The 20859-nt window shown below is 37.8% G+C and overlaps 1 long non-coding RNA gene across 1 annotated transcript in view; it reads left to right on the forward strand.

Moving 5' to 3' along the window:
- The first annotated feature begins 5877 nt into the window (after positions 1-5877).
- The window catches only part of LOC114886029, a 59078-nt gene continuing 44096 nt past the window's right edge, over positions 5878-20859 (forward strand). Inside the window, exon 1 of the long non-coding RNA XR_003791230.1 lies at positions 5878-6001. This is a non-coding gene — a long non-coding RNA (uncharacterized LOC114886029). The remainder of the gene's footprint in view (positions 6002-20859) is intronic.

Consider the following 20859-nt stretch of genomic DNA (forward strand, 5'->3'; position numbering starts at 1 on the left):
GGCCATGCTATCACATAGACGTGGGTTTGAAGCCTAGTGGTTCTGTAACTGTGGATAAGCTGTTTAAATTCTCTGAAACTCAGTTTCTTCATCTGTAAAAGCGGTACAGTAATATTTACTTATTGGGGTGTCATGAAGTTTAAATGATTTTGTTTTGTACATAGTAAGCTCTCAATTAGTAGTAGCTGCAATGAAAAGGAATAATTATTCTGGTAGTTAGAATTCCTTTATCACAACACTACTGAAAGTAGCGCTTCACTTTCCAACATTTTAGTATGACCGGTGTTACCCTCTGGAAAATCAGTACAGCATTCACTTTTCTCATGATATTTCCCACTAGCAGTAACAGGTAGGAATTGTCCGGAATAAAAGTTACTCTTTATATGAATCAAGTTTCAGTTGGTCATTTCTTGCAAGCCATTAAGTGAATCACTTGCGAAAATCCCACTAACTATAACGATTTCCACTGGAAGAGATGGTAAAGGTAGAGTGTTTTTTTGTTTTTGTTTCTTCTACCATTGTACATTTCAGGCAAATTCTTAAATGCATTCAAGTTCCTTGAGTAGAATTCGTAGTAAATAACCAATTTCCTGCCAGATTGTTTCGATCATTTTAAATCTCCCTAATTTGTTCTCAGAGTCAGTTCTAAAGGTTTTTACCTTTACGTGTGGGACCAGAGTATGAACACTCTGAGTGCTTTGTGAGCTGATACGGAGATTCTAGGCTACAAGTCGCTGACCAGCATTCATCTGTCTTTTAAGGAACTAGTAAGAACTCAAGTAAGAACTCTGGTAAGAACTAGTCAGAGTGTTTGCAGAGTGACTGACTTCCCTGGTCATGTCAGTAGCTGCTACGTGATTTTGGGCAAGTCATTTCTCCTTTTTGAATTCTATGATATTTAATGTCCTTTTAAGGTCAAAAATGCTATCCTGCAGAGGTAGTGTTTGCTGCCCTTTGAAAACCTCATACTTTCACAAGGATAATCATTAATATGCAGTGACTTTGATCCTAAACAGTCTGATGAAAGACATAATTTGATAAGCTCTTATTTACACATAAGATAAAAGGGTAAATGGTATGTATTAAACTACAGTGACATTTAGTAAACTCCCCAAGTTAAGGAGGAGATAGCCTGGGAACCATTTAATAAAAGTTGAGAAAAATTAGGTCATGTGATGTCATTTTCTCCAAATTGTCCCCTTTAGCAGAATCTGATGTATTATGATCCTGGCTTCACTTTGTGCTTTCTCAGTTGTCCACTGGTTCAGGTCCATTCTGTTAATTAGGTATAACAGGCATGTGACTTAGGGCCTGAGAGCTTTTTTAAGGCCCTTTGAAAATATTTGAGTCCTAAAAACAAATGATATGCTCCAAAATCTGAAAAAGGAGACCATAAAACCAACATTGATAAATGTTTAAATGTCTTCAGAACATAATATTAAGTCAACTTCATTAATTGTTGAAATTAGTATTCACAAAATTTTCATGTTTGGAAATGATCTGTAGCTTAGATTTCCCTTTTTGTAAGAATTCCTGAATATACAAGTTGCTTATAATAAAAATATAACAAATCGTAAATTCACTGAGATGCCTAGCCAAAGAATTTCAGAAGCAAAACTATAAAAATCCTTTCATGATTTTGTACTAACAAAAAATCATATTTATGTGTGCTTTAGTGTATTTTAACATATTGTATATTAAGTATAGTAATAATAATAACATTTATTGAATGTTCATTATGTGCCAGATGCTATTCTAAGCTCTTGCAATTATGTTTGCGACATGGATTTTTTTCTTTCTCTCCCTCTACTGCATATCTAAACAGTCTCCAGTTCACCATTTTACCTGCATTTTTCCTTAAATTCATCCAATGATTTTTCTCTCCACTGACACCTGCCCTGTCCCCCCAATCCAGAATCCCACTGTCTCTTTACTGAACTACTGCAAAAGTCTCCTTGCATCCCCACCTGTCCCCAAAGTTCAGTCTCCAGTGAAAGCCTATTTAAAACTGTTGTGTCTCCTATTACTACAATGAAAGAGTATAAAATCCTGAACATAACCTACAAATCTCAACAACTGTGTAACCAGCCTTGTCTCAGGGGCCCCCTCTCTATGCTCAGTCCAGAGGTATTGAACGTGTCACGTAGTCCTCTGCCTCGGGGACCAGGAGAGATGGCATGAGTCTTACTCAGGAGGTGTTGGGGGTAGGGTAGGACCTACATAAAACCAAGGTTACTATCAAGGAGGGATTGAGAATTGGAGAGGGAAAGGAAGAAAGACACATTTATTGAGACATGCTGCTGCATGCAAGTCCTGGCTAGGTGCTTTACACGCACAGTCTCACTTGATAATACTCAGAATAGCCTGTGAGGTTGACGTGATGACGAGTGCACAGATGAAGACTTTGACGCTAGGAGAGGCCGAGTTGCCAGGACAGCAGAGCTTGTGAACCGCACAGTTGGGATTTGGAACTTGACTCCAAAGCTAATGTTTTTTCCACCCACTACACCACCTGCCTTGCTGTTGGATCAGCTTTATAACCCCAGTTGCTTCAAGACACTGAATATCCATCCAATAAATGTTGGGTGAATCGAATGCCAGGGTAAATCGTCTCTAGCCTAAGGACTTCTTTGAAGCACACTGCCCCGCTTTGTCCTGGAAGCTGAGATGGTTCTGTGTAGGCTAAATGACCTTTCCCACATAGATCTACATTCACAACTGCATTCTAGACATCTGAGACCTTGTCAGTAGTTTACCACCGCAGATCAATCTGACTTTCATATTTCTACATACACAAATTCTTTCAGCATGACTCCTGTGAAGCACTGTGTTCTCAAAAGTAAAATTCAGCAATTCCCTGAGCACAGTGGCACAGTATTTTCGTGACTTTTAAAAGTACCTGCGGGCTTCCCTGGTGGCGCAGTGGTTGAGAGTCCGCCTACCGATGCAGGGGACACAGGTTCATGCCCCGGTCCGGGAAGATCCCACATGCTGCGGAGCGGCTGGGCCCGTGAGCCATGGCCGCTGAGCCTGTGTGTCCGGAGCCTGTGCTCCACAGCGGGAGAGGCCACAGCAGTGAGAGGTCCGCGTACTGCAAAAAAAAAAAAAAAAAAAAAAGTACCTGGGTACATTGTTTGGTTTTTATTAGCACGTACATATAAATATTTTAAAAGGTTCACTCAAGCGAGGCAGGCAACCACTTGGAGGCTTGTCTGGCAGCTGCGTACCACCAGCCGGCAGATATCTCATGCCAGGAGCTCCTTCTCCTGGCGAAGGGGCACGTGAACCCCCAGATGATCACCACATGTGAGAGGTGGAATGTCAGCCTCCATCGGAGCTCCTCAGAAGCTCATCCATAATTCTAGTTTTCTTTGTCGCTTTCCCTACACTGGGTTTAAAAAAATCTGTTTAAAGATGTCACAAATACTTACGATATTTTTAGATCAACTCTGAGTAAAATAGAAACCAGCGATGGCTTCAAATTGTCTTGCAATTGTTTCCTGAATCCTTTTTCTAAAAAAAACTTTTTGGCCACACAGAGAGGCATGTGGGATCTTAGTTCCCCAACCAGGGATTGAACCTGTGCCCTCGGCAGTGAAAGCACAGAGTCCTAACCACTGGACTGCCAGGGAATTCCCTGTTTCCTGAATCCTTTAAGCCAACAACTAAGAATATTTATTTGAGAAGCTACTGCTTTTTAATCTCCCAATCGAAAGTTTTCAGTACCTTTGATCATATTTCCTTTCCAATAAGTCAAACTTCAGCAAATATCTTATATCTGATTAAATGTGGGAAGACAGGGGTGTGGGGCTGCTCAGGATAAGCACATAGGTGCTGTGGAGGAAGGCCCCAACTGATCTGCACTTTGCTTTTATTCCTGAACCCTACCTCTCCCCGCCAAGTCAGGTACTGAAAGAACTTCTAGCCCCCTACAGATGATGGCCAAAAACTGGGCGCCTCTGGGATGGGCAAGAATAATTAAGTGGAGGTGGAAGCTCTGTTGCGTAAGTCAGATGACCTTCATGTGCCCAATACTAAAGTGTGTGACATTCCCTGGGTGAGTGCCTGTTGTAGAGGGGAGTCAGGAATTCAGACCTGGATGGAGTCTGTTCCTGCAGTTTTCTAGTGTGTGACCTTGACCAAGTTTTCTAACCTCCTCAGTCTTAGGATTTCCATCCGTCATTAGAGAGCCTAATTCTTTCCGTACTATTGCTGTAGAGAATAAAGCGTGCGTATTAGTTTTTTAGGGCTGCCGTAAAAAGTACCACAAACTACGGGGCTTAAAACAGCAGAAATGTATTCTCTCAAGTTCCGGAGACTAGAAATCCAAAATCAAGGTGCTGGCAGGGCCATACTCCCTGTGAACACTTTAGGAAAGAATCTTTCCTTGCCTCTTCTAGCTTCTGGTGGTTACCAGTAATCCTTGGCATTCCTTTGATTACGTAACATAAATCTCTGCCTCTGTCTTCACATGGACTTCTTCCCTTTGCATCTGTGTGTCTCAAATCTTTCTCTCCTTATAAGGACACTGGTCATTGGATTTTGAGCCCAGTAATCCAGTATGACCTCATATTAACTTGAATATATCTGTAAAGGCCCTATTTCCAATTAAAGTCATGATCACACGTTCTGGGGGCAGTGGAAGGACTTCAACATAGTTTTTGGGGGACACAGTCTAACCCACAGCAGTATGTAAAATATTTAGTACTCTGACTATGTATATGCACATTTAATGGTGCATTACATTTTCAATTTTAAATGTGTGAAAAACACAGTTTGCTATTGGAAAGTTTTGGTCCTGTAGAAACCATTTTTGTGAGCTTTAGTTTATTCACATTTTTCTTATATTCCCTGGTTTTGTAGAGTCGTAGATTCCTACTCTTGAGACTCTAAAGATCACTTAGTACGGTTACTCCATTCAGCTGGTTTTGAAACGTTTTCTAGAGCATCTCTGTCATGTTATTGTCTAGCCCCTGCTGATACGGCTCTAGGACAGGAATCTCAGGACCATGCAAGGATTCTGATTATCAGTAAGTTCTTCCACATCTGAAGTCCACATCTATATCCTTTAAATTTAGTCACCAGTCCTCTACGAGCAAGTCGAATTCCTCTTCCCTATCTTAGCCTTTCACATAGTCCAAGTCAGGGATCAGATACACCTGATCCCTTATTGTTTTCTACTAATCAACCCAGTGTCTTTGTCTGGGCTTCTCTGATATGATTACCAGCTTCCTCAACATTTTGGTTACATTCTTACTAATACCCTTCAATTTGTTTATGACAAAGAGAATTATTTTCCTTGTGAGGACAAATAGTGGAGTGGAATCCCTTGCAGGTTTTAGCTCTGAAGCACGGTGATGAAATGGGTGCTGGGTCTAAAACCAAAGGGGGGTAGATCCAAAGCTGAGCCCCTGGGCTGACCAGTGGGCTAGGGAAGGAGACCAGGGGCTTCCCAGTGATTCTAGCAGTTTGTGGTTTGACTTGATTCTCAAATAACACAAACAAATGATACGTACGTACTTTATATAAGTAAATACTCATAGTTGTGAGCATTTTAACTCCTTGGTTAAAGCAAAATGCATTTAGACACGTAGGAACTACATTTCCTCAAATGTTAAATACTAGTACAGCAGAACCTATGTTTTCTCTCTGAATTTCTTATCTGTGCATTTTTTTTTGTTTGCTAATATTGCCTCATAAGAAATAATCTTTCTGATTGTTGTTATTTATTTATTTATCTTTGCAGTACGCGGGCCTCTCACAGCTGCGGCCTCTCCTGTCGCGGAGCACAGGCTCCGAATGCGCAGGCTCAGCGGCCATGGCTCACGGGCCCAGCCGCTCCACGGCATGCGGGATCTTCCCGGACCGGGGCACAAACCCGTGTCCCCTGCATCGGCAGGTGGACTCCCAACCACTGCGCCACCAGGGAAGCCCTGTTGTTATTTTTTATCCACTTATTTGCAAGTTTCTATCAATGTCCAACAAATAGATGCATGAACTCGTAAGTATCTTTTTCATCTGTTTTGTTATCATAGCATACTTGATGAATGCTTACGGTGTGCAGAGCACTATGAAATTCATAATCAGGATACAGGGCATGTGTGTAATCAGGATTTTAACACACACACATACAAACATAAAATACAGTCTACAAGGATATAGTGCATAAAAAAAACTAGGACTGCTTATATCTGTCCTACTTAAATATCTTGGCTAATTTGAACATCAAATGATATAATGTGTGAAAACAAAATTAGGGAGTGATAGTAGACACGTACTGAGAATCACTGTGTGCCAACCTCTGTTCCACAAACTCCACGTGTTCACTCGTTTAATCTTCACAACCACTTTATGTGGTTCATACTTACATTTTCACCAGTTTACAGAGGAGAAAACTGAAGTACAGGATGGCTAAGTGACTAACTCAGAGTCACATGACTATGGAGGAGCTAGGATTCAAATGCTGGCAGTCGACCTCAGGAATCTATTCTCGTAACCACTATGCTAAATTGCTATTTTAACACATGCATGAACATGTAAAGTGGCTTACAAAATGTGTTACAAAATGATGTGTGTTGCATGGAAATGGAATGATTGGAAACAGGCAAGGTTTAGCTACTTTTTGGAGTTTACATTTACTTGATTATTTTACTCTAAAATCAGTGAATTAGATATTGGACAGCCATATTAGGATAGGTATAAAAATTAGTTTAGTTACTAGGAAATCTTTATTATATCCCAGGAGTTCTGTGCAATATTAAGGAAGTCTTTGTACTTGGCTTGAGCTGTAAAAAATATTATCCTTTTTTTCTGTGCCCTCTTGGAAGAAAGATAAAGAAGCACCTTTTTTTTATAACAGAAATTATATTTTACTAGTCTGAAAGATTGGTTTTATTCCTTGATTGTTAGAGGGTTTACTTCCCCAATAAAACAAAATATCCATAGTTTGCCTTAAATCCCCTTCTCATTTCTGACAATCCAATATGGACAGTCAGGTGACACGTCTACTGTGAATGACTATGAATTTCTAACTTCTGCTTTGTACCAATTTGAAAAGGAAAACTATTGATAAAACTGGGCATCTCCCAAATTCTTCCAGTGTTTACTTACCTGACCTTGCTCTTTCAGGTCACCAATACTTTGGTGACATTGATAGATGAAGTAGCAGGTGATTCCCAGGGATGGATATCTTGTTCCAAATCTAATTGATTGTGGCACAAAAGCCTTTTATGTTTCTGTCCCATGACCAAGGAAGAGGTAAGGAGATTATACCCTCAGCTCTCACAACATGTGGGAAATCAGTGTTTGAGGAACCGTCCATAGGGGAGGTGGCTAGAGAGATAGGGTTTGAAAGTAGGATTGTTTATTTCTCCCTTTTAACTTCTGTGGGTTTTTTTGACAGCTTTATTGTAATTCACATAACATGCAATTCACCCATTTAAGTGTACGATTTAAAGTCTATGTAAATGATATATATGTGCAACCACCACTGCAGTCAACTTTAGAACAGTTTTTATCACCTCAGAAAGAAATCTGATACTTTTGAGCTATCAACCTTCATCTCCCCCAGCCCTAAGCAACCACTAAGCTACTTTCTGTCTCAATATATTTGACTACTCTGCACATTTCATATTAATGGTCTTTTGTGACTGTCTTCTTTTACATAGCATAATGTTTCCAAGGCTCATCCACGTTGTAGCATATGTCAGTACTTTATTTCTTTTTGTGGCCGAATAATGTTCTGTTGTATGGATAGACACAGTGTTTATTCATTCATCAGCTGATAGACATTTGGGTTGTTTCCACCTGTTGAATACTTATGACTAATGCTGGTAACATTGCTGTACAAGTTTTTGTGTGGACATATGGTTTGCATTTGGGTATACACCTAGGACTGGAATTGCTGGATCATATAATAACTCTATGTTTTTAATTGTTTGAGGAATTATCAGACTGTTTTCCAAAATGGCTACACCATTTTACATTCCCACTAGCATTGTATGAGGGTTCCAATTTCTCCACATCCTCCCAACACTTGTTATTTTCTGAATTTTCGATTATAGCCATCCTAGAGGATGTGAAGTGGTATCTCACTGAGTTTTGTTTTGTTTTTTTTTTCGGTACGCGAGCCTCTCATTGTTGTGGCCTCTCCCGTTGCGGAGCACAGGCTCCAGACGCGCAGGCTCAGCGGCCATGGCTCACGGGCCCAGCCGCTCCGTGGCATATGGGACCTTCCCGGACCGGGGCACGAACCCGTGTCCCATGCATCGGTAGGCGGACTCTCAACCACTGAGCCATCAGGGAAGCCCCTCTCACTGTGGTTTTGATTTGCATTTCCCTCATGACTAATTACGACGAACGTCTTTTCAGTTGCTTACCTGGTCATTTGCATATTTCTTTGGAAAAATGTTTATTCAGATCTTTTCCCCATTCTTAAATTGGGTAAAAATCCAATGTTACTATTTTATTATTAGTCTTTTATTACTGAGTTGAAGAGTTTTTCATATATTCTAGGTACAAACCCTTTATCAGATATATACTTGCAGATACTTTCTCCCTTTCTGTGGGTGTCTTTTCACTTTCTCTAGAATGTCTCTTGAAGCACAGCAGTTCTCAATTTTGATGAAGTTCCACTATGTGTTTCTGTTGCTCATGCTTTTGGAGTCATACCTAGAAAATCCTTGTCAAATCCGAGGTCATGAAAAATTACCCCTAGATTTTTTTCTAAGAGATTTATCATTTTAGCTCTTAGATTTAGGTTTTTGATCAATTTTGAATTAATTGTTGTATATGGTGTAAGGTAAGGTTTCAACTTCATTCTTTTGCATGTGGATATCAGTTGTCCAAGAACCATTTTTTTTGGAAACAACTCTTCTTTCCCAGTTGAATGATTTGGCACACTTGTGAAAACTTAGTTGACCCATACATACATGGGTTTATTTCTGGACTCTCAATATTATGTGTTTATCTTTATGCCAGTCCCACACTGTTTCGACTAATGTTGCTTTGTAGTAAGTTTGGAAGTCAGAAAGTTCGTCTTCCAAATTTGTTCTTTTGAAAGATTGTTTTGGTTATTTGGAGTCCTTTACAATTCCATACGCAATTCTGTATTTCAGAATCAGCTTGTGAATTTTTTTTTTTTTCACACACACACTGTATTTTACTTTTACAAGAGATAAATAGACTGGCACCAAGCATTGTAAATGGATGACCACAACAAAAGCAACAATGATTGCAATTACCAAACACGAAACACACTCATACTATGTTATAATATTGACATTCAGTCCAGTAATCCTCCACTGTAACAGCTCCTTTACTTTGCAGTGAAAATTGATTTGTATATTTTTTGCCTCTGAGTCCTTGTGGGATTTTTTTTTTATGCAAACAGAAAGTCACAAAAATTATAATCATCCTCATCAGTTCACTCAGTCCCATGTAATTAATTTTTTTTATCTTGATCTTTTGTTAGCACTTTTATGAGTTCACCAGTTTTCCATTAGAGTTCTGAAAATGCTCATTCATTCAGTTCAGCAATATAGTCAGTTACCAGAAACCTGTACTTGTCAGAGTCATTTCCATGAATTCCTTGAAGATGAAACCCTTTTATAGGAACACATTTGCAAAAGCATCAGAGTGCACCCAGAACTGTCTGTAAATGACAAAAGACTTAAAAATGACCACGGTTAAAGATTTGATGAAAGTTCATAATAATGCAATTGACAAGGAAATTTAGTTATTTCTGAGATATACATTTTAAGGTAATAACTAGAATTATGACTTATAACATTATACCAGACATGTAAGATTTTTAGAAATTTAATGTCTGAAACATTTATATTAACATATTTCCATACAAATAACCCAAAGAAAGTTTAGTATTAGTTGTTTTGTTTGTTTGTTTGTTTATACTGCAGGTTCTTATTAATCAATTTTATACACATCAGTGTATACATGATGTGTATACACATCTTTTTGCTAAAGAACATTAATTAGATAGGAAATTAGTGCAATGCAATACATGCCATAGAGAAAGGGCACATGATTATGAGCATGGGGTCTAGAATTAGATTCCTGAGATTCAAATACATCCTTTGTTCCTTCAGAGCTATGTGTCCATAGGCAAGTTATTTAATAAGTCTGGGATTTAGTTTCCTCATCTACAAAACAGGAATAACACTAGTAGCCATTTCATGGTTTATTATTAGGATTGTCAGTTTATCCTTATAAAACACTCAGAATAGTAACTGACACATAGTAAGTGCTCAATGAATGTTAGTGATAACGATTATTATCAATAAAGAATGCTATTATTTCTTCTTCCACTTATGACTGGTAAACCCCACTAATTCTTGGATATCCCATTATCCCCTCCATGAAGTCTCCTCTGATGACCATTTTCTCTTCTTTGGAACTTTCATATTAAAATTCCACCACTTTCCAAGAATATGCTTATGTATTTTTCTTCTCTGCTCACTTTTGAACTCTCAGATATCAGAACTTATTTAATTTGGGAAGAATGCACAGCATACTACCCAGTATATTAGACACCTGTGATTAGTTAGTAAATAAAAATTGAGGGCATGCCATGATATAACATGGTTTTTGCTCTATTTATTATCTACTCTTGGTTCTAAGTGTGCTACCAAGATGCAGTTCATTGCCAGAATCTATTATTGGCAAGACTGAGGCAACTGAATTGGCCTAAGGAAGATGATCAGAATCCCAGTAAAACTGAAGATGTAGTTTCGAGTTATACTTACTTTAGGCAGAATGGTGGGAGGCCATACAAATTATAAAAATCATAACTGGTTTCTCTGCCTCTGATTTCAATCCTTTCTAATAATTTCTATTTCTTGTAAATAGACTCTTCTTTCTAAAACACTGCTTTTAACTTTTTTTCCTGCTCCCAAACCTACAATGTTACCTAATGCCTAATAAAAATGATAATACCTAAATTTCTGAGTGGTTATTTGGTGCCAGGTACTGTGCCAAGCACTTCCACGCATTATCTTACATAATAAACACATGCGATATTTATTATAATATTAGCCTATTAGAAAGGAAGTTCAATGAGAATAGAACGCTTGTCTTTTTTAATTTTATTTTATTTTTGGCTGCATTGGGTCTTCGTTGCTGCACGTGGGCTTTTCTCTAGTTGCAGTGAGCAGGGGCTACTCTTTGTTGTGGTGCGTGGGCTTCTCATTGCAGTGGCTTCTCTTGTGGAGCACGGGCTCTAGGCACGTGGGCTTCAGTAGTTGTGGCACGTGGGCTCAGTAGTTGTGGCTTGTGGGCTCTAGAGGGCAGGCTCAGTAGTTGTGGTGCAGGGGCTTGGTTGCTCTGCAGGCATGTGGGATCTTCCCAGACCAGGGATCAAACCTGTGTCCCCTGCATTGGCAGGTGGGTTCTTAACCACTGCGCCACCAGGGAAGCCCCAAGAATCCTTGTCTTTTGAAGTGAAAGACTAAACTATTTCTAGATTAATGAATGAGTGAACATGTTGAGCGAATGAGTTAGTTATCATTATTCCTGTTTTATAAATATGGAAAATAAGAAACAGAGACATGCACCCAGAAAGTAAAAGGCAGAACCAGGATTTTGACACATGTAGTCTGTCTACCTCTGGCACAGGATAGATAGCTTAAAGATTAATCTCCGTGCTTTTCAGCCTAGCATTCAAGGAGCAGCAAATTCTGGGCCACCGTAAGTTTGAGACAGGCTGCTTTCCTCCACTGTGCACTGAACTTGCCATGCTCATTTACAGTAGCACAGTGTTGGCCCTCCCTAGATTGTCCTTGTATTTCTATTTGTGTTGTATGTATTGAGCTTGTCCCTCCAAAGAGATCTTAGCTCTTAGAAGGCAGTGTGTCTTACTATTCTCTATCATTTCTCATTGGCCTAATTCAAGTAGTTGAGCTTTATATTTAAGAAACATTAAATATTCATTAGCTCAATGAATATTTATTGAGCACCTAGTATATGTGTTTTTAGACATGGAGATGAAACAATACTCATGAAAGACAATGCCCGTATTTTCAAGAAACTTATATTGGAAGGCATAAATAAGTCATGCCAAATATAACAAGATAAATAAGTAATGAACAAATATAATAAGACATAGATGGAGATAAGTACAATGGAAAAAAGTAAAACTGAGGAAAGAGGTGATAAGTGATGGGAGATAACAATGTGAGCTTGATAATGATGCCAGGGGGAGGGGGAAGAGTGGTGTGGTGAGGGAAGGCATCTCTGAGAAGATAGAACTTGAGGTAGGTTGGCGGGACCTGAAAGATGGAGGCAGCTGCGAGACATTCTGGGGCACAGTGATCTGGCCAGAAGCAACGGCAGGCGGAAACACGAGAGTAAGCTTGGCATGTCTGAGGAAGAAGAAGGATGGCCCACATGCTTGGAGACCACTGTGATTGGAAGGATAGACATAGGCAGTGGCCAGATTATGTGGTACCTTGTTGGCCAGAGAAAGAAGTTTTGAATTTATTTAAAGTGCAATAGAACCCCTCAGAAGGATGTTCTCAGAAGTATCTGCTTTGTATTTTAAAAGATCACTCTATTAAAAAAGTAATTAGGTATGGAGCAGCAGGAACTCTCATTCATTGCTGGTGGGAATGCAAAAGAACACAGCCACTTCGGAAGACAGTTTGACAGTTTCTCACAAAACTAAACATACTCTTACCATACTATCTAGCCATCCCATTCCTTGGTATTTTTACCCAAAGGAGTTGGAAGCTTATGTCCATACAAAAACCTGCACACAGATGTTTATAGCAGCTTTATTCATAATTGCCAGAACTTGGAAGCAACCAAGATGTCCTTCAGTAGGTAGGATGGATAAATAAACTGTGGTGACGGTGGTTTATAATTCAGCACCAAAAAGAAATGAGCTATCAAACCATGAAAAGACATGGAGGTGACTTAAATACGTATTGCCAAGTGAAAGAAGTTAATCTGAAAAGGATGCATACTGTATGATTTCAGCCATATGACAATCTGGGATAGGCAAAACTGTGGAGAAGTAAAAAGATCAGTGGTTGCCAGGAGTTAGGAGTGGAGCAAGGGATGAATAGGTGGAGAGGAGAGGATTTGGGGGGCAGTGAGAATACTCTGTGTGATACTAATGGTGGATATGTGTCATTATACATGTGTCCAAACTCAATGACTCTACAACACCAAAAGTGACCCCTAATGTAAACTATGGCCTTTGGGTGATGATGATATGTTAATGTAGGTTCATCACGTACCACTCTAGTGGGGGCGTTGGTAATGGGGGAGGCTATGCATGTGGAGGTAGGAGGTATATGGGGACCTCTGTACCTTCCTCTCAATTTTGCCATGAACCTAAAACTGCTCTAAAACTATAAAGTCTTAAAATTGTAATTGTAGTGGAAGAAGAGGGGAATAATAGAGAATCGTTAGTGATTTCTTTTTGCACTCCAGAAGAGAGCTGGTATTCCAGGGCAGAAGTGATAGAGATGGAGGGGGGAAAATCCAAAAAAATCAAACAGGATGTAATTAAGAGGAAGAGCCAGTAGAATTTACTGATGAATTGTATGTGAAGGATGGTGAAAAGAGAATTATGGATAATCCTTCGGTTTTTGGCACGAGATCTGGGTAGACAGTGGGGCCATTTACTGAGGAGAGGATGCCTTGGGACAGAGGATAAAGAAATTAATAGGTGGATCAAGGTATTAAGGAGACAGATCATAAATATTCATTTAGTTCCTTACATATTCACCACCTTGATGCACAAAGGACTTGAATCCTTACAGTGGGAATACATATTTATAATAATGATAAAGTAGACATAGAAAATAAGGAGGAAGGGAAACATAAGCAGAAGTAGAAAGTCAAGTGCAGGGTAGGAAAGAGATATGCAGTTGATTAGATTATAAATTCTATTAGTCAGTCTCAGATTTGGCTCTGGGGGAAAAGGGAGTCTTGATCAGTTAATTTTCATTATCAGATCAGAGGAAGCATCACCATGCCTCAGGAGAGGTAAACTTTTTCAGGCTTTAAATTTTAAAAGTCTTCACAGTGAAGGTCAGAGAAGGGTGAACTGAAGAATGCAGTGTGAGAATTTTGATTCAGTTTCAGTCAAGAGCCTTCTTTGGAAAGGACTGAACAGACATAAACTGCCTAAGACTAACGCAAAGAAGTCGAAATTTTGAATAGCACCTACACCTGAGGATTGCCTGGTTTTATGGTTTCTAAGCTCAAATTCTCCAAAGGGCTCTCCTGAATGATACCAACAGTCTTCAGTAGAGAGACTCAGCTTCCCGTCTCCTCGTTGGATTTAGCCATTATTTCCCACTGAGGGCTCTGAATCGTCTACACTAACCTGTAGTCCATACTAACTTCCTACTTACTGTGTTGTGGTAAAGGTCTTGGTTTGTTCTATTCAAGTCCAGAATGACTTGGAATCTAAATTTCAAACTACTTCTACTGCTGTTTTTTTTCTTCTTTTGTATTTTATTTCCAAAAAAATAATTCTTCCCATGTATTCTCAGAGACAAGTTCTAAGCAGGTCCATATGCAGTGTCATTTGTTGATAAGAGCATACACTCCTACAGTTCTACGCAGACCAGGTTATCTTGACCCTTGGGCAATGTCTCAAGACACACATGTTTATTTAAACATCTGGCTGAACTGGTAATTAACAAAATTGGGTGGGGGCAGGTCTCTGTTTCTCTGAGATGAATCTATACAACCATTTCATCTGTAATCTTTAGTTAAGGATGGAGTTAATAATAATTTGAACATGACAATATCTCCTTAAAATGTACCAAAGATGTAGAAAGATAACTTTACAGCAAATAAATCTGCTCAAAGTTCTAATGAAATTGCTTCTTTACAACAAAATATTCAATCAAATAGCATAAAGGTTTCAAAGTGTTACCTTTGTTTGCATATGTGCTGAAAATGCTTATACTATAAAGAAATCATGATGGGAGAGCTTTATAATATTCATGGAAATATAAAGTAAGGTTTCATATCACTTAAAATTCCAGATATTAAGTATTTAAAATGGGTGATACAAACATTTTGTATACTTGTCTTGGTCTAACAGAATACTGGGTGGCTTAGCACAAAACATTTATGTCTCAATTAGGAGGCTGAAAAGTCAAAGCTCAAGATGCTGGCAGATTTGGTGTCTGGTAAGGGCCTACTTCCTGGTTCATAGATGGCCATCTTCTGACTGTGTCCTTACATGGCAGAAGGGGTGAGGGAGTATCTTGGGTCTCTTTTAGAGGACACTAATCCCATTCATAAGGACTCTGCCCTCATGACCTAGTCATCTCCCAAAGCTCCCACCTCCAGATACCATCACATTGGGGATTAGATTTCAACATATGAATTTTAGGGGGACACAAGCATTCAGTTTATAGCGATATTATAATATGCAGAATTGTAAAACGAGTACCAAAAAGAATAAAGACTTTAGTTTGCTAACAAGAGTTAAGTACTTTCAAAGCAAGGTAATTCCATAGAAGCTAGAAGCAGTTTTGTTTTGTTGATTAAGATAATGGGAATAATAAAAATCACAACATACTAATATTATATATTAACACTTATCTTTGATCTCAAAATATATTGGCATATATTGTCTTAATCATCTTTTTTTCCCTGTGATGGCAGTCACATAATCAGTGTTTTAAAATCATAAAATACATAAAGATACTTCTGTGTGCTAATGTATTCAATTACACAAATGTTTATTGGGCACCAATGTGCAAGGCCCTGTTAGAAATGGTAAAGATGATTTACAGTTCAGTTGGGAGATCAAACACAACTAACTCTAATAAATAGCACACTTTAATAAATGCTTTAATGACGGACAATGAAATAGAAAGGAATTAGTTTCTATTATGAAAAAGGTCTTGTCAAGCTGAGAGCATTTTGAGGAAGGCAGTGAGGTTAACTTTTCATAAATGGAGATGAGGAAGTTAGAAATTTACTGGAAATATATTTTAACATATTTCCACTTCTGTTCTTTACCTACTGTTCTTCCTAATAATTTTCAAATAGTATAAGGCAACATTATTGAACACCACAAAGAAAGGTTTTCTGGTTTGACTATATATATATATGTATCTCCAGATTTGTTTATCATTACAGTTACTCTCAGTCTAGGCAGTAGGATGAAAAGTCCCCATTCATAAATACACCTGTATTTATCTTCTGGCCTCCTCTCTTCCTCTGTTAAGAAGCATTAGAAAGCTAGCGTTCAGTGTCGGGTGTTCAGAGTGCCTTTTCAATGATTACGCTGGGCAAATTAGTTAACTGAATTGAAAAAAATGAGATAGAGAAAGATTTTCCAGGCAAATATGAACCATGTGCTTAAGATTAAACAAAACAACAAAGCTTCATAAGGGACAGAGAGGAACAATAGATCAGGAATCTGTAGAGACCATAAATATAATTATTTGGAAGATAGGTTGGAAGCAAAGACAAAGACAAAAAATAAAGAGAATGTTGCTCATGCAGGAGAGAAAGGAAGGGGATTGGGGATAGTATTGGATGGAAGAAATAATACAAATCAGAAGAATGTGCCTGAACTAATGGTGATATATGCCATGTTTAATTCTATCCACCTGAGATTCAAAAGGAGAGAAATAAAAGGAACGAGATGCTGACGGGTGCCATGCAAAGCATACACTTAGAAGGCTATGGGGTGATTAGGGAGCTCTTGAATAGTCATGAAATTTGTGTATTTTTTTGGTCTAATGTTTTGATAGAAAGATATCCTAATAACTATTTAAGGGAATTATCAAAACTAGCAAATAAGAGCAAGGACTTTGTCGCCAAACAGACTTGGGTTGAAATCTTGACTCCATCTGGTATTAGGTATGTGATCTTGGGGGGAGTTACTTAATCTAGGCTTTAGTTTCTTCTTTTTTAAGTGGAACCAAAGACCTATATTGTAGTGATGATAGGAAGATGAAATGAAATAATATGTGCAAACTATTTAACATAATGTTGCCATAGTACCTTCAAGAAGGGAGTATGTTCGGGACATTTTCAGGTCTCTTTCATTTCTCTGACAATATCTATTGTCTTTATATTCATTTCACTGCATATAGAATTTGGAATCAGTCTTGCCGTTTTCCCACTGTTTTAGGAATTCACAGTTGCAGAGAAGGATGAGAGACACCATATTTATTTCCATTGTAGGACACCTGTTTAATCAGTTTGGATTACTTTTGTAATATTTTCTATGTCTCTGCATTCCAAAACTTTGCTGATATGTATGTAAGTATGGGTACTTTTATCGGTGGTCTAATCTAGAACATGTGTGACCTTTCAATCTACACATGGAGTTCTTTATTCAACTCAGAAAATAGTTTATTATATTTTTGATTATTGCTTTGGTTTGAATTTTATTGTGATTTTATGTTCCAACGTACTTTTACTCCTTACAGATATTCTGTGAGCAATGAAGTACACAGTCTGATGTGTGTGTATATGTGTGTGCATGCATGCGTGTGTGTACGTGCATGAAATCAGCCCTGTTAATTATATTAACCTCTATGTTCATGTTTATTTCTCACTATTTGAGGCTTGCCTTTTGAAATTTTAATTAGCTGTTTCTAAATTCAATAATTACTTTCTTCTCTAAAAAACAATTTTCCTACTTTAAGACTTGAATTTCTAAGACAAATGTTGATTTCACTATGGTGTATTGAAAGATAAACTTAATGCTTCCGAATTTTGATCTGTTCAAGAACAACTGTCAATACTAACTATAGTGATTTTGCCCATTTCTCCCTGTATTTAACAATATTTAATGAAACATAATTTAGGGCATACAAATGTATCTCACTTTTCCATGTACATTGTAAATTTACCCTTTATCATGTTAAAATTTCACTCTTCTAAGTTACTTATTTGATTTTTATCTCTTTTTTCTTTCTGTTGTTAATTTATTCTGCATTTGCATAATTTGTATTTGTTCATACTTTTCAGATTTTTATGATACTTTTTTTTAGGTGTGTTTCTTATAAAGAGCTAGTTGGATTTTTGATTCAATTCACAGGTCTTTTTTTTTTTTTTTTTTTGCGGTACGCGGGCCTCTCACTGTTGTGGCCTCTCCCGTTGCGGAGCACAGGCTCCGAATGCACAGGCTCAGCGGCCATGGCTCACGGGCCCAGCCGCTCCGTGCATGTGGGATCTTCCCGGACTGGGGCACGAACCCGTGTCCCCTGCATCGGCCGGCGGACTCTCAACCACTGTGCCACCAGGGAAGCCCCACAGGTCTTTTAACATAGACTGATTATCCATTTTATGCTTGCAAATTTTTAATTAATACTCTCATCATGCTTCCCTTTGCTCTCTGTTTTTCTATACTTCCCTCCCTGATGTTCCTTTAAACTTTTTGTTGTAAAAAATAAATTAAAAAAATAAAATTTTTGTCTTTTTTCTGTATGGTCTACTTTCTTTGCTTATACATCCTCCACTTTTTTGGAAAGTAAAATTTTGCAAAGCGGTTTCCTTTAAATTATCCAAAGTTATGTTTAATCTCTGTTCAGCTCATTTTCAACATTGAGTAAAATACTAAAATACTATATTTGAGTGTTCCTGTTTGAGGCATGATATTTAAATTTAATTAACTCTCTCTGATCTTTTCCCTCTACCTCCTTTTTAAGATAAGATAGGATTTTACCTGCAAATAATTTTTATAATATTGCAGACTTTTTACATTATACAGTTTTTTCATGAACAGAATTATATTGTTTTTAAAGTCTCAGCTCAGGTATCTCCTCCTCCCACTTCCACCCCTACTTAATAAAGTCTCTGATTTCCCTATCTGGACTCAATCGCTCCTTCTTCTTTGAATCTACTACATGTGTTCTTTCTGGTCTGCTCCCCATAGGTATCATAATTATTAGTTTAGATGTGTGTCTCCTCAATCAATGGTGAACTTTTTGCTGATCAGAACCATCTCCTCTGTTCTGTATTCACAGGACATAGTATAATGTGTAATGTTTAATAGAAGCTCGGTAATATTTGGTAAACAGATGAAGGTATAAATGAATATGGAATGTCTACATGAAATATATAGCTTTATTTTTGGAACTCTATATGGATTTTGTTATTTTAAAAATAATAAGAAGGGGTTATGAAATAAAGTTTTTAGGTGACCTTTTCTTAGCTTCTAGAAAATCTTCAGTGACTTAGATCCTGTATAACAATGAAATGACTGTCATCTTACTAACAACAGTAAAGAGCTACAGCCTGAAAGGTACAGTCCTTGCTCTTAAAGGGTATTCATTCACTAAATATTCAGTAAGTTCAACATGTAGTAAGTGCCTACACCATGCCAGACACTGATACATAATCTACCCTCTCATAAAGGATTCTGAGATGATATTATAAACCTTGAAGATTGCTGTAAGATTGACCAGTTTTAACATGTTGATCAGTTCATTAAGGTCCAGAGGGTAAACTGGACCTTAATGAACTGATCAATATGTTAAAACTGGTAAAAATATTTAAGTAACTCACACGAATTCTTTAATTCCCTAATCCCCAGCCTTGGGATTTGTCCAGTAAAAAAAGATCATCCACCATTTGGTTGTGAATACATGTTGTCTAAAATCATTTGGTCGTGCATCCTAGGTATAAAACTTATTGGTGGGCACTATGGAGGAGTCCTGTAAATTTAAACCACTTTCAGAAGTTTTATATTGTTGGATACAGATCACATAGCCTACTGTCTAGTTAATACTGATTTTACCTAGTAATTTACATGAATTCTTAGTATATATTTATTCTGATAGAAATTGTCCTTTTTCTCCTAGATGGGAGATGAGGTGTGGATGGAAGGAATTTCAGATGATTCCGATTTGGCTTGAATGTGTTAAGTTCATTTTCTAACTGAGCTCCTAAACAAGTGAGATGATTTCTAAGTAAATCAAGAGTGACACTGTGTCCTTCACTAACCAGTGCTCCGGTTTCAAACACAGTGCAGCTGCTGCTGCCGCCCCCATCCCTGGGTGCAAGCCTCCGTCCCTAAAGTTGTTAGGGTTACTGATACCATCTATAATTCCAGACACACCACTCATTGATAATGTCCTATTTTACTCTTAAAAAAACTAAACTCATTGATTTCTAGGATGTATCTGAGTGAGGTCACAAAGTTTCAAACTTACATTTGTCAAAATTAATAGGAAATTTTTATAAGAACAATCTCATTTCAAGTGTGAAACATGTATCTGATCATTGTAATTCCAAGTATTAAATTGAAATATCAGCAATAATTTATACATGTGTATACACATACACGTGTGTGTATTATATATATATATATATATATATATAAAGATAAAAGTAGACTCATTAGCTCACATCTACTTATTACGTAACTTATTTGTAATACCTTAGAACACAAAAATGAAACTTTATGATAGAAAAGAAAGAAAAGAAGAAATACAGGGAAAAGCAGTGGACAACGAGTTTTCTCATCCACACCTTCCCAAATCTCCAATTAACTTTAATGGTATCAGTTGACTCCTCTCCCCTCCCCATTCCCCCCCTACCAAATTATAAGGCTTTGAAATTCTACTCTCTTGAAAGAAAGAGGTGATGCCCTTTGCTTACATGCTTCCTTAGCTAGGTGAGATGGATTTCTCTTTCTTTCTTTTGTTCACATACTGAGTCTTGAAAATACAGGGAGACACTAGAGTTTTCACTGTCATTTGCTTGCTTTAAAAATGTTCTAACTTATACTTTCTCATGTCAAGTTTAAACTTTTCTTTTTTATGCTAAAAATATGTGAGAAAGTTTCAAATAACATGACTGACGGTATATTAAATGTGGGAAGCTCCGTTACTTTTCTTCTTCCTA

The sequence above is a fragment of the Monodon monoceros genome, unplaced genomic scaffold, assembly GCF_005190385.1.
Source record: "Monodon monoceros isolate NGI ecotype Baffin Bay Population unplaced genomic scaffold, NGI_Narwhal_1 Super_Scaffold_6, whole genome shotgun sequence".
Taxonomy (NCBI): Eukaryota; Metazoa; Chordata; class Mammalia; order Artiodactyla; family Monodontidae; genus Monodon; species Monodon monoceros.